We start from the raw sequence: 13,290 nt of genomic DNA on the forward strand, positions 1-13,290 counted from the left end.
CTTTTCTTGTAATTGACACCTAGTCTCATAGAGTTGTGGTCAAAAAAGAGAATTGATATGATTTTAATTTTCTTAAATTTACCAAGGCTAGATTTGTAACCTGATATATGATCTATCCTGGAGAATGTTCCATGTGCAGTTGAGAAAAACGTGTATTCTTTTGTTTTTGGATGGAATTTCCTATAAATATCAATTAAGTCTGTTTTGTTTAATATATCATTTAAAGCTTGTGTTTCCTTATTTATTTTCATTTTGGAAGATCTGTCCATTGCTGAAAGTGGTGTTTTAAAGTCCCCTACTATAATTGTGTTACTGTTGCTTTCTCCTTTTATGGCTGTTAGTATTTGTTTTATGTATTGAGGTGCTCCTATGTTGGGTCCATAAATATTTACACTTGTTTTATCTTCTTCATGTATCGATCCCTTGATCACTATGTAGTGTCCTTCTTTGTCTCTTGTAATAGTCTTTATTTTAGAATCTATTTTGTCTGATATGAGAATTGCTACTCCAGCTTTCTTCTGATTTCCATTTGCATGGAATATCTGTTTCTGTCCCCACACTTTCAGTCTGCATGTGTCCCTAGGTCTGAAGTGGGTCTCTTGTAGACAGCATATATATGGGTCTTGTTTTTGTATCCATTCAGCCAGTCTGTGTGTTTTGGTGGGAGCATTTAATCCATTTACATTTAAGGTAATTATCGACATGCTGTTCCTATTAATATTTACTTAATTATTTCAGGTTTTCCCTTGTAGGTCTTTTCCTTCTCTTGTGTTTCTTGCCTAGAGAAGTTCCGTTAGCATTTGTTGTAAAGCTGGTTTTGTGCTGCTGAACTCTCTCAGCTTTTGCTTGTCTCTAAAGGCTTTAATTTCTCCATGAAATCTGAATGAGATCCTTGCTGGGTAGAGTAATCTTGACTGTAGGTTTTTCTCCTTCATCACTTTAAATATGTCTGGCCACTTCCCTATGGCTTGCAAACTTTTTGCTGAAAGATCAGCTATTAACCATATGGGGATTCCTTTGTGTGTTATTTGTTGTTTTTCCCTTGCTGCTTTTAATATGTTTTCTTTGTATTTAATTGTTTTGTGTGGTACACAGGCCTCTCACCTTGTGGCCTCTCCCATTGCCAAGCACAGGCACTGGATGCACAGGCTCAGTGGCCATGGCTCACACGCCTAGCTGCTCCATGGCATGTGAGCTCTTCCCAGACCGGAGCATGAACCCATGTCCCCTGTATCGGCAGGCGGACTCTCAAACACTGTGCCACCAGAGAAGCCCTGTATTTAATTTTTGATAGTTTGATTAATATGTGTCTTTGTGTGTTTCTCCTTGGATTTAGATTGTATGGGTCTCTCTGTGCTTCCTGGACTTGATTAACTATTTCCTTTCCCATATTATGGACGTTTTCAACTATAATCTCTTCAAATATTTCCTCAGTCCCTTTCTTTTTCTCTTCTTCTTCTGGGACCCCTATAATTCGAATGTTGGTGATTTAATGTTTTCCCAGATGTCTCTGAGACTGTCCTCAGTTCTTTTTATTCTTCTTTATTTATTCTGCTCTGCAGTAGTTATTTCCACTATTTTATCTTCCAGGTCACTTATCCATTCTTCTGCCTCAGTTATTCTGCTATTGATCCCATCTAGAGTATTTTTAATTTCATTTATTATGTTGTTCATTGTTGCTTGCTTACTCTTTAGTTCTTCAATGTCCTTGTTAAATGTTTCTTGCATTTTATCTCTTTTATTTCCAAGATTTTGGATCATCTTTACTATCATTATTCTGAATTCTTTTTCAGGTAGACTGTCTTATTTCCTCTTCATTTGTTAGGTCTGGTGGGTTTATACCTTGCTCCCTCATCTGCTGTGTGTTTTTCTCTTTTCATTTTGCTTATTGTACTGTGTTTGGGGTCTCCTTTGGCAGGCTGCACGTTCGTAGTTCCCATTGCTTTTTGTGTCTGTCCCCAGTGGCTAAGGTTGGTTCACTGGGTTGCTTAGGTTTCCTGCTTCAGGGGACTAGTGTCTGTGTTCTGGTGGATGAGACTGGACCTTGTGTTTCTGGTAGGCAGGTCCACGTCTGGTTGTGTGTTTTGGCGTGTCTATAGCCTTTAATGATTTTAGGCAGCCTCTCTGCTAATGGATGGGGCTGTGGTCCTGTCCTGCTAGTTGTTGGGCATAAGGTTTCCAGCACTGTAGGTTGCTGGTTGTTGAGTGAAGCTGGGTCTTGCTGTTGAGATGGAGATCTCTGGGAGATTTTCACCATTTGGTATTACATGGAGCTGGGAGGTCTTTTGTGGACCAGTGTCCTGAAGTTCGTTCTCCCACCTCAGAGACACAGCCCTGATGCCTGGCTGTAGCACCTAGAGCCTTTCATCCACATGGCTCAGAATAAAAGTGAGCAGAAATAGAAAGGAAAGAAAGAAAGGAAGGAAGGAAGGATGGAAAGAAGGAAGGAAGGAAGGATGAAAGGAAGGAAGAGATGAAGAAAGGAAGAAGAAAGGATGGAAGAAAGGAAGAAAGAAAGAAGGTAAAATAGAGTATGATAAAATAAAGTTATTAAAATAAGAATTAATTATTAAGAAGAAAAGTTTTAAAAAGTAAAAAAAAAAAAAATCGGGACAGTGAGAACCCTAGGGCAAATGGTGAAAGTAAAGCTATACAGACACAATCTCACACAGAGCATACAACTGCACACTCACGAAAAGTGGAAAATTGGGAAAAATGAATATATGTTGCTCCCAAAATTCACCTCCTCAATTTGGGATGATTCATTGTCTATTCAGGTATTCCACAGATGCAGGGTACATCAAGTTGATTGTGGAGCTTTAATCCACTGCTTCTAAGGCTGCTGGGAGATATTTCCCTTTCTCTTCTTTGTTGGCACAACTCCTGGGGTTCATCTTTGTATTTGGCCCTGGCTCTGCGTGTAGGTCGCCTGAGGGCGTCTGCTCTTTGTTCAGAGAAGAGGGGTTAAAGAGCAGCTGATTCGAGGGCTGTGGCTCACTCAGGCTGGGGGTAGGGAGGGTTATGGTTGTGGGGAAGCCTGCAGCAGCAGAGGTCTTCATGATGCTGCACAGCCTTAGGCGCGCTTTCTTTCTCCTGGGGGAAGTTGTCCCTGGATCCCGGGACCCTGGCAGTGGCAGGCTGCAGAGGCTCCCAGGAGGGGTGTGTGGAGAGTGACCTGTGCTCACACACAGGCTTCTTGGTGACAGCAGCAGCAGCCTTAGTGTCTCATGCCTGTCTCTGTTGTTCTTGCTGATAGCCGCGGCTGGCGCCCACATCTGGAGCTCCTTTAAGTAGCATGCTTAATCCCCTCTCCTCGCACACCAGGAAGGAAAGAGGGAAGAAAAAGACTCTTGCCTCTTTGGCAGCTCCAGACTTCTCCTGGATTCCCTACCGGCTATCTGTGGTGCACTAACCCCTTCAGGCTGTGTTCACGCAGCCAGCCCCAGTCCTCTGCCGGCTTCCAACCGAAGCTGGAGCCTCCTCTCCCAGGCCCCACCTGACGAGCCTCTCAGGATGGTGAGTTCTGGTCGGCACCGATCCTCTGTGCGGGAATATCTCTGCTTTGCCCTCCACACCCCTGTTGCTGCTCTCTCCTCCATGGCTCTGAAGCTTCCCCCTGTGCCACCCGCTGTCTCTGCCTGTGAAGGGGCTTCTAGTGTGTGGAAACCTTTCCTCCTTCAAAGTTCCCTCCCACTGGTGCAGGTCCCATTCCACCCCTATTCTTTTGTCTCTGTTTATTCTTTTTTTCTTTTGCCCTACCCAGGTACATGTGGTGTTTCTTGGCTTTTGGAAGGTCTGAGATCTTCTGCCAGCCTTCAGTGGGTCTTCTATAGGAGCAATTCCATGTGGAGATGTATTTCTGATATTTCCGGGGGAGGAAGGTGATTTCTGAGTCTTACTATTCTGCCATCTCCTCTCCTCTATCCATGACTCTTTTTGAATTATGGTTTTCTCAGGGTATATGCCCAGTAGGGGGATTGCTGGGTAGTATGGTACTTCTCTTTGTCATTTTTAAGGAACCTCTATACTGTTCTCCCTAGTGTCTGTATCAATTTACGTACCCACCAACAGTGTAAGAGTGTTCTCTTTTCTCCACATCCTCTCCAGCATTTATTGTTTTTAGTTTTTTTGATGATGGCTATTCTGACCGGTGTGAGATGATATCACATTGTCGTTTTGATTTGCATTTATCTAATGATTAATGATGTTGAGCATTCTTTCATGTGTTTGTTGGCAATCTGTATATCTTCTTTACAGAAATGTCTATTTAAGTTTTCTGCCCATTTTTGGATTGTGTTTTTTGATTTTTATTATTGAGCTACATGAGCTGCTTATAAATCTTGGAAATTAATCCTTTCTCATTTGCTTCATTTGCAAACATTTTCGCCCATTCTTAGGGTTGTTTTTTGGACTTGTTTATTGTTTCCTTTGCTGTGCAAAAGCTTTTAAGTTTCATTAGGTCCCATGTGTTTATTTTTGTTTCTATTTCTATTTCTCTAGGAGGTGGGTCAAAAAGGATCTTGCTATGATTTTTCTCATAGAGTGTTCTGACTATGTTTTCCTCTAAGCATTTGTTAGTGTCTGGCCTTACATTTAGGTCTTTAACCCAAGTGGATTTTATTTTTGTGTATAGTGTTAGGGAGTGTTCTAATTTCACACTTTTACATGTAGCTGTCCAGTTTTCCCAGCAACACTTATTGAAGAGGCTGTCTTTTCTCCACTGTATATTCTTGTTGACTTTATCAAAGATAACGTGACCATATGTGAGTGGGTTTATCTCTGGGCTTTCTATCCTGTTCCAGTGATCTATATTTCTGTTTTGGTGCCAGTACCATACTGTGTTGATTAGAGTAGCTTTGTAGTATAGTCTGAAGTCAGGGAGCCTGATTCCTCCAGCTCCATTTTTCATTCTCAAGATTGCTTTGGCTATTCAGGTTCTTTTGTGTTTCCTACAAATTGTGAAATTTTTGGCTCTGCTTCTATGAAAAATGCCAGTGGTAGTTTGATACGGATTGAATTGAATCTGTAGATTGCTTTGGGTAGTAGATTCATTTTCACAATGTTGATTCTTCCAATCCAAGAACATGGTATAACTCTCCATCTATTTGTATCATGTTTATTTCTGTCATCAGTGTTTTATAATTTTCTGCATACAGGTCTTTTGTCTCCTTAGTTAGCTTTATTCCTAGATATTTTATTCTTTTTGTTGCAATGGTAAATGTGAGTGTTTTCTTAATGTCACTTTCAGGTTTTTCATCATTAGTATATAGGAATGCCAGAGATTACTGTGCATTAATTTTGTATCCTGCTACTTTACCAAATTCATTGATTAGTTCTAGTAGTTTTCTGGTATCATCTTTGGGATTCTCTATGAATAGTATCATGTCATCTGCAAACAGTCCAGGCTTTGCTTCTTCCTTTCCGTTTTGGATTCCTTTTATTTCTTTTTCTACTATGATTGCTGTGGCTAAAACTTCCAAAACTATGTTAAATAAGAGTGGTGAGAGTGGGCAACCTTGTCTTGTTCCTGATCTTAGTGGAAATGGTTTCAGCTTTTCACCATTGAGAACGATGCTAGCTGTGGGTTTGTCATATATGGCCTTTATTATGTTGAGGAAAGTTCCCTCTATGCCTACTTTCTGCAGAGTTTTTATCATAATTGGGTGTTGAATTTTGTTGAAAGCTTTCTCTGCATCTATTGAGATGATCATATGGTTTTTCTCCTTCAGTTTGTTGATATGGTGTATCACATTGATTGATTTGCATATATTGAAGACTCCTTGCATTCCTGGAATAAACCCCACTTGATCATGGTGTATGATCCTTTAAATCTACTTTTGGATTCTGTTTGCTAGTATTTTGTTGAGGATTCTTCCATCTATATTCATCAGTGATAATGGCCTGTAGTTTTCTTTCTTTGTGACATCTTTTTCTGCTTTTGGTATCAGGGTGATGGTTACCTCGTAGAATGAGTTTGGGAGTGTTCCTCCCTCTGCTATCTTTTAGAAGCGTTTGGGAAGGATAGGTATTAGCTCTTCCCTAAATGTTTGATAGAATTTCCCTGTGAAGCCATCTGGTCCTGGGCTTTTGTTTGTTGGAAGATTTTAAATCACAGTCTCAATTTCAATGTCGTGATTGATCTTTTCATATTTTCTATTTCTTCCTTGTTCAGTCTTGGCAGGTTGAGCATTTGTAAGAATTTGTCCATTTCTTCCATGTTGTACATTTTATTGGCATAGAGTTGCTTGTAGTAATCTCCCATGATCTTTTGTATTTCTGCAGTGTCAGTTGTTACTTCTCCTTTTTCATTTCTAATTCTATTGAGTTGAGTCTTCTCTTATTTTTCTTGATGAGTCTGGCTAATCGTTTATCAATTTTGTTCATCTTCTCAAAGAACCAGCTTTTAGTTTTATTCATCTTTGCTATCATTTTCTTCATTTCTGGTTTTTTTTTGTTTTTTGTTTGTTTGTTTGTTTGTTTGTTTGTTTTGCTGTTCACGGGCCTCTCACTGCTGTGGCCTTTCCCATTGCAGAGCAGTGTCTGGACGCGCAGGCTCAGCGGCCATGGCTCACAGTCCTAGCCGCTCTGCAGCATGTGGGATCTTCCCAGACGGGGGCATGAACCTGTGTCGCCTGCATCGGCAGGCAGACTCTCAACCACTGCGCCACCAGGGAAGCGCTTTTTCTTTTTCATTTATTTCTGATCTGTTCTTTATGATTTATTTCCTTCTGCTGACTTTTGGGTTTTTGTTGTGCTTTCTCTAGTTGTTTAGGTGCAAGGTTTGGTTGTTTATTTGAGATGTTTCCTCTTTTTTAAGGTAGGATTGTATTGCTATATAAACTTCCCTCATAGAACACTGTTTGCTGCATCCCATAGGTTTTGAGGCATCATGTCTCCTTTGTCCTCTGTTTATAGGTATATTTTGATTTTCTCTTTTATTTCTTCAGTGATCACTTCGTTTTTAAGTACTGTATTGTTTAGCCTCCATGTGTTTTTTTTTTTTTTTTTTACAGATCTTTTCCTGTAATTGATATCTAGTCTCATAGCATTGTGGTTGGAAAAGACATTGGATACAATTTCAATTTTCTTAAATTTACCAAGGCTAGATTTGTGCCCCAGGATATGATGTTTCCTGGAGAATATTCCATGAGCAATTGATAAAAATATGTATTCTGTTGTTTTTGGATGGAATGTTCTATAAATAGCAAATAAGTCCATCTTGTTTAATGTATCATTTAAAGCTTGTGTTTCCTTATTTATTTTCATTTTGAATGATCTGTCCATTGTTGTAAGTGGTGTGTTAAAGTCCCCTACTATGAATGTGTTACTCTCTATTTCCCCTTTTAAGGCTGTTAGTATTTGCCTTATGTGTTGAGGTGCTTCTATGGTGCGTGCATAAATATTTACAATTGTTATATCTTCTTCATGGATCGATCCCTTGATCATTATGTTGTGATCTTTGTCTCTTGCAATAGTATTTATTTTAAAGTCTATTTTGTCTGATATGAGAATTGTTCCTCCAGGTTTCTTTTGGTGTCCTTTGGTATGGAATATCTTTTTCCATCCCCTCACTTTCAGTCTGTAATTGTCCCTAGGTCTGAAGTGGGTCTATTGTAGACAGCATATATATGTGTCCTGTTTTTGTATCCATTCAGCCAGTTTGTGTCTTTTGGTGGGAGAATTTAATCCATTTACATTAAAGGTAATTGTTGATATGTATGTTCCTATTCCCATTTTATTGTTTTGGGTTTGTATTGGAGGTCTTTTCCTTCTCTGTGTTTCTTGCCTAGAGAAGTTCCTTTAGCTTTCGTTGTAAAGCTAGTTTAGTGGTGCTGACCTCTCTCAGATTTTGCTTGTCTGTAAAGTTTTCAATTTCTCCATCAAATCTAAATGAGATCCTTGATGGGTAGAGTAATCTTGGTTGTAGGTTTTTCTCCTTCATCTCTTTAAATATGTCCTGCCACTGCCTTCTGGCTTGCATAGTTTCTGCTGAAAGATCCGCTGTTAACCTTATGGGGATTCTCCTGTGTTCTATTTGCTGTTTTTCCCTTGCTGCTTTTACTATGTTTTCTTTGTATTTAATTTTTGATAGTTTGATTAATATCTTTCTTGGTGTGTTTCTTCTTGGTTTATCCTGTATGTGACTCTCTGTGCTCCCTGGACTTGATTAACTATTTCCTTTCCCATATTATGGACGTTTTCAACTATAATCTCTTCAAATATTTCCTCAGTCCCTTTCTTTTTCTCTTCTTCTTCTGGGACCCCTATAATTCGAATGTTGGTGATTTAATGTTTTCCCAGATGTCTCTGAGACTGTCCTCAGTTCTTTTTATTCTTCTTTATTTATTCTGCTCTGCAGTAGTTATTTCCACTATTTTATCTTCCAGGTCACTTATCCATTCTTCTGCCTCAGTTATTCTGCTATTGATCCCATCTAGAGTATTTTTAATTTCATTTATTGTGTTGCTCATCATTGCTTGTTTCCTCTTTAGTTCTTCTAGTTCCTTGTTAAATGTTTCTTGCATTTTCTCTATTCTATTTCCAAGATTTTGGATCACCTTTACTATCATTTTTTTGAATTCTTTTTCTAGTAGACTGTCTTTTTCCTCTTCATTTGTTATGTCTGTTGAGTTTTACCTTGTTCCTTCATCTGCTATGTGTTTTTCTGTCTTCTCATTTTGCTTATCTTACTGTGTTTGGGGTCTCCTTTTTGCAGGCTGCAGGTTCTTAATTCCCATTGTTTTTGGTGTCTGTCCCAAATGGCTAAAGTTGGTTAAGTGGGTTGTGTAGGCTTCCTGGTCGAGGGGACTAGTGTCTGTGTTCTGGTGTATGAGGCTGGACCTTTTGTTTCTGTTGAGCAGGTCCACGTCTGGTGGTCTGTTTTGGGGTGACTGTGATTGTAAGCAGCCTCTCTGCTAATGGATGGGTCTGTGTTCCTGCCTTGCTAGTTGTTTGGCATTGGGTGTCCAGCACTGTAGCTTGCTGGTCGTTTAGTGAAGCTGGGTTTTGATGTTGAGATGGAGATCTCTGGGAGATTTTCACCATTTGATGTTACGTGGAGCTGGGAGCTCTCCTGTGGGGCAGTGTCCTGAAGTCGGCTCTCCCCCCTCAGAGGCACAGCATTAACTCCTGGCTGAAGCACCAAGAGCTTTCATCCACATGGCTCAAAATTAAAGGGAGAAAAAATAGAAAGAAAGAGGATAAAATAAAATAAAGTAAGATAAAATAAAGTTATTAAAATAAAAAGTAAAAAATAATTATTGAGAAAATAATTTGGAAAACTTAAAAAAGAATGGACAGACAGAACCTTAGGATAAATGGTGAAAGCAAAGATATATGGACAAAATCACACACAGAAGCATACACATGCACACTCAGAAAAAGTGTAAAAAGGGAAAAAATAATATATCATGCTCCCAAAGTCAACCTGCTTAATTTGGGATGATTCATTGTCTATTCAGGTATTCCACAGATGCAGAGTACATCACATGGCTTGTGGAGATTTAATCTGCTGGTCCTGAGGCTGCTGGGAGAAATTTCCCTTTCTCTTCTTTGTTCGCACAGCTCCCAGGTTTCAGCTTTGGATTTGGATATGACTCTGCGTGTAGGTTGCCTGAGGGCGTCTGTTTCTGCTCAGATAGGTTGGGGTTAAAGGAGCAGCTGCTTCAGGTTCTCTAGCTCACTCAGGTCAGGGGTAGGGAGGGGTACGGATGTGGGGTTAGCTGGCATGACGTTGCACTAGCCTGAGGCACGCCATGTGTTCTCCTCATGAAGTTGTCCCTGGATTGCAGGACGCTGGCGGTGGCGGGCTGCACAGTCTCCCGGGAGCGGAGGTGTGAATAGTGACCTGTGTTTGCTCACAGGCTTCTTGGTGGCTGCAGCAGCAGCCTTAGCATCTCATGACGATCTCTGGGGTCCACTCTGCGAGCTGCAGCTTGCGCCTGTCTCTGGAGTTCGTTTAAGCAGCACTCTTAATCCCCTCTCCTCTCACACTAGGAGACAAAGAAGGAAGAATGTCTGTTGCCTCTTCGGCAGCTCAAGACTTTTTCCCAGACTCCCTCCCAGCCAGCCGTGGCACACTAGCCCCCTTCAGGCTGTGTTCATGCTGCCAACCCCTGTCCTCTCCCTGCAATCTGTCCAAAGCTCGATCCTCAGCTCCCAGCCTCTGCCCATCCCAGCGGGTGAGCAGACAAGCCTCTCGGGCTGGTGAGTGCTGGTTGGCACCTATCCTCTGTGCGGGAATCTCTCCACTTTGCCCTCTGCACCCCTGTGGCTGTGCTCTCCTCTGTGGCTCTGAAGCTTCCCCCCTCCGCCACCTGCAGTCTCTGCCCACAAAAGGGCTTCCTAGTGTGTGGAAACCTTTCCTTCTTCACAGCTCCCTCTTACTGGTTCAGGTCCCATCCCTATTCTTTTGTCTCGTTTTTTCTTTTTTTCTTTTGCCCTACCCAGGCATGTGGGGAATTTCTTGCCTTTTTGCAGCTCTGAGGTCTTCTGCCTGCATTCAGTGGGTGTTCTATAGGAGCAGTTCCATATGTAGATGTATTTCTGATGTATCTGTGGGGAGGAAGGTGATTTCCACTTCTTATTCTTCCGCCATCTTCTCCCTTCAAAATTTTTAAGTCAGAGATTTTCTCTTGTCCACTGGATTCCCCAGTGCCTAGAACATTTTATGGCACATAGGAGGTACTCAGTACGTATTTGTTAAATGAATTAATTGATAAATTTAAATCTTTAATCTATCTGGAATTCATTTTTTGCATGGTATGATCTAATTTTTTTTGTGAGGATAGTCAATTGTCATAAACTATTTCTTATACATTTATTTATAATAGATCTCTTTTTTATTCCATGTTCTCATATATGTGTGTCTGTTTATGGACACTTTTTTCTGTTCCATTGATCTATTTGGATATCTCTATACTAATACCACACCATTCTATATTTTTCTGTATCTTTCTAATGTTTTGCTATGTTAAGTACGACAAGAATCCCCCTCTTTGTTCTTTATTTCAGAATTGCTTTTGATATTCTTAAACCTTTATTCTTCCACATGAATTTTAGATTCTTCTTATCCAGTTCGAAATAAAATATTTTTGAGGTTTGGATAAGAGTCTGTATGCTTTATCCCTATACCACACTGCTGGTAAATAGCAGTGCCAAGACTGCTGGCTAAGACTGCTGGCTCTGAAATCCAAGGAGCTTCTACCATGCCTTGGTGACTTCTTGGATACTAGACTAGCAGCAGCAGCAGCAGCAGGAGCAATAGTTAGCCATATACTACATATAAGAACTGAGTGGAGCCAGATAAATTCCAGGGGCTGCTTCCTAACACCAACTAGGACATCTCTCCACTTTCCTCTGTGAATTTGTGAAGGTTAGCATAGTAAGAAACCTTTAGATATTCTATTCTTCCTTTAATAAAGAGCCATTTAATCTCTTTAAGCTTCAGTTTGCTCATTTATAAATTTAATAAACCAATAAGTGATATACAAATGTTAGTAATAGTAGCTATTATCAGTCCATCTTCTCCAAAGTTTTGGACAGGTCTACTTGAGTTCCCAGCCTAAATTTAGTTTTAAACGTAAGTCTTCTCAATATATAAGGATTGTCAGTGTAATAAGGTAGTGTTAGAGAAATGTTATGATGGAAGGCACATTGCAAGAACCAACCTTCCTGATTTGTACCAATTGCAGGAAGACACTAAATAAGCAAGCAAGTACAATTATGGAATAAAGTGAAATTTTATTACCTTCAAGAATGTAGCATCTAAACATAACTTGAGATAAAGTGCCTTCTAGTAGAGATTCTTCCTACTTCTTTTATTGAAAACAGTATGCTTATTTCCAATTAACAATATCCATTAATAAATGAACAGCTCTAAGTCATTTTTGTCAAAGAAAAAATTTTCCAAGTTTCATTATTGCTTTACTTTATAAAAAAGGTAAAACATGTTTGTTATAAAAACTCAACTGTTATAGATATCACAGAAAATTTTAAAATCTCCCATAATTCCTCTCTCCAGAAAGATAAAACACTATTAGAATATCTCCAGATATATTTTCTTTCTTTATGCTAATGCTTTTAAACAAAAATGCTATCATACTACATACACTATTTTACAATTTGCTTTTTTTCTCACTTGGCAATAAAAATAGGTTGGATATCTTCCCCTATGATTACACATAGACCTATTTCATTTGTTTTAACTGTTACGTAATTTATTAAATGCTATAAGTCATTTAAAAATAGTCCTCTTAGAATATCCTTGTTTTTAGCAAATATCCAGTAGAGTTTTTACGGGCAAATGTACATCATATCTGCAATTTTCAAATGCTTCAGAAAGAAATATTTATTTATATATAGGGGAGTGGGGAATGTAGAAAAGAAAAGGTGGTAAAATGTTAGTATTTGGGTAAGGGTATTTGAGTGAAGTGTATATGGAGTTTTTGAACAATTCTTGCAACTTTTCTATAAATCTGATAATATATCAAAATGAGTTAAAAATTTAATTTAAACATGATCTCATATATGACCTCTACAATCTTATTTATGCAAAAATAAACTGACAATTTTTGTAGGACTGTACTCATTCTGATCTCCTCAAGCCTGATAGTTTAAGCTCTGGAGATAGAGGGAAATTTAAATTTCACTATTTCACATAAAAGCATTCTTTCACTAAGATGGCATTTACCAAGAGGAAGTTCCTGCCTACATTGCCCCCAATGAAGGGAAAGTGGTAATCTCATAGGCCATTGATGAGAGTGTAAGTTATTACAACTTTAGTAGACAACAGTTTGAAATTAACTATTACAAGTAAAAATCTACATGCTTTTTAGTCCAGCAATCCCAATTATGGACATCTGTCCAAGAGAAAAACATACACAAGTATACAGTGAGATAACTATGAAGATATTCATTATAGCACTGCTTGGAGAGGTAAAAGATTGGCAACTGCCTAAATATTCATTAATAAAGGACTAGCTAAATGAACTATAGATCATCATTTCTCTGAAATACAATGCAACAGTTTAAAAAATGGGGTAGACATTTTATCACCGATTAAGATAGATTTAAAAAGTATAATATTAAGGAACATAGCAAGTTTCACAGTGATATAAGCTATAAGATAACATTTATGTAAAATCACATTGTGTATACCTCTTATAAATACATGAGATCAGGAAGGATACAAATAAAACTGATTTAAAAATGGTAAAAATTTTTTGCCTCTGGAAAGGGGACTGGGATTAGATGGAATGCAAAAAAATGTTTTTTAATTTATCTGTTTAA

Source organism: Kogia breviceps, chromosome X, assembly GCF_026419965.1.
Source record: "Kogia breviceps isolate mKogBre1 chromosome X, mKogBre1 haplotype 1, whole genome shotgun sequence".
In the NCBI taxonomy this organism is placed as follows: domain Eukaryota; kingdom Metazoa; phylum Chordata; class Mammalia; order Artiodactyla; family Physeteridae; genus Kogia; species Kogia breviceps.